We start from the raw sequence: 2,007 nt of genomic DNA on the forward strand, positions 1-2,007 counted from the left end.
GAGTACTTTATATTCACTGCCCAGGTAAACCCTTCGCGATCGGGAGACAACTTTCGCGATCGCGAAGCATAAAACTGCTTAGCATCGAAGAAACGTTAAGCAAACGTAGCCCCAGGCTCGCGATCGTGGTCCACATCTGCACAGGCCAACAGGAAAGCAGACGCTACAGTGCGAATGTGAAGAAGAACCCATGAAGACCTGCCTAGCCTATCTCCACACTACACGAATGCATAGTCCAACAAGCGAATGCGAAGAAGACCGACTCCTATAACACTACGCGAACGCGGTACCACATTGTGACCTCGATGCCCAAAACTCACAAAGCTACGCGATCGCTTCCCACACATCAAGAATACAAAGTACCCAACTCCAATATACTCTACGTGATCGCGGTCATTCCTTCACGATCACAAAGAAGACCTGAAGCACCAGAACCAGCAGAAACCCAACAATGCCAAAAAGGTCCGAAACCCGTCTGATACTCACTCGAGCCCCTCAGGACCCCATCCGAACATGCCAACAAGTCCCAATATATAACATGGACCTACTCAAGTCCTCAAATCACATATAGCAACATCAAAACCAAGAAAAGAAATCAAACTTAATGAACTTTTGAACTTTCAACTTTCAAAACTCGTGCCGAACCATATCAAATCAACTCTGAATGACTTAAAATTTTGCACACAAGTTCCAAATGACATAACAAACGTATTCCAATTCCCGGATAAACAATCCGAACCCGATATCATCAAAGTCAACTCTTGGTCAAACTTATGAACATTTCAAACCTTCCAATTGCCAACTTTCACCAAATAGTGCAGAAACCTTCTAGAAACATCTAAATACAAATACGGGCATACGCCCAAGTCCAAAATCACTATCCGGACCTAATAGAACCATCAAAAATCCATTTCGTAGTCAAATACATAAAAGTCAAACTTAGTCAACTTTTCCAACTTAAAGCTTCCTAGTTGAGCATCATTCTTCCAAATCAATCCCAAATCTCAATATACATAAGTAATAATACATCATACAAATATACTCATGCTCTCTAACCATCAAACAGAATGCAAATTCTCCAAAAGACCGGTTAGGTCATTACATTCGGGATTAATTTAGAAGAATAATTCTCAACTAGGAAGCTTTATGTTGAAAGAGTTGATCAAGTTTGACTTTTGTGTATTTGACCTTGGATCAAAATTTTGATATTTCCGTTAGGTCTGGATGGTTATTTTGGACTTGGGCGTATGCCCGGATTTGCATTTGGATATTTCTAGAAGGTTTCGACACTATTCGGCAAAAGTTGGAAATTTGAAGGTTTAAAGAATTCATAGGTTTGAGTGGGAGTTGACTTCGATGTTATCAGGTTTGGATTGTTATTCCAGGAGTTTGAATAGGTTCGTTATGTCATTTGGAACTTGTATGCAAAATTTGAGGTGATTCCGAGTTGTTTAGACGTGTTCAGCGTAAGTTTGAAATTTGAAAATTTGAAATAGTTCATTAAGCTTGAATTGAGGTGCGATTCATGGTTTTGAGGTTATTATGTGTGATTTGAGGCCTTGATTAGGTCCTCGTTATATTTTGGAATTTGTTGGTACGTTTGAACGGGGTCCCGAGGGGCTCGGGTGAGTTTCAGGGTGGTTTCAGACCATTTTGTCTCTTGTTGGTATTGTTGGTTTTCTGCTGGTTTTTGAGGCTTCAAGTATTATTCGTGATCGCGAAGGTAAAGCTGCGATTGCGTAGTGTATGGTTGGAGATGGGTGTTTCTCCTCATCGCATTCACGACTGGAGGGTCGCGTTCGCGTAGCTTTATGGGGCATGGGCATCGCGTTCGCAAGAGAGAATACGTGGTCGCGTTTCAATGTAGGGCTTGGCCATCTCCTTCGCATGGGCTGTGTCGTGAACGCGAAGTATATTTGGTCAGTGCTATTTTCTTCAACGCGATCGCGAGCGCTATGCCGCGATCACGAGGCATAGAACTAGGCAGTTCTTATAAGCACTCTATTT

Source organism: Nicotiana tomentosiformis, chromosome 5, assembly GCF_000390325.3.
Source record: "Nicotiana tomentosiformis chromosome 5, ASM39032v3, whole genome shotgun sequence".
NCBI lineage: Eukaryota > Viridiplantae > Streptophyta > Magnoliopsida > Solanales > Solanaceae > Nicotiana > Nicotiana tomentosiformis.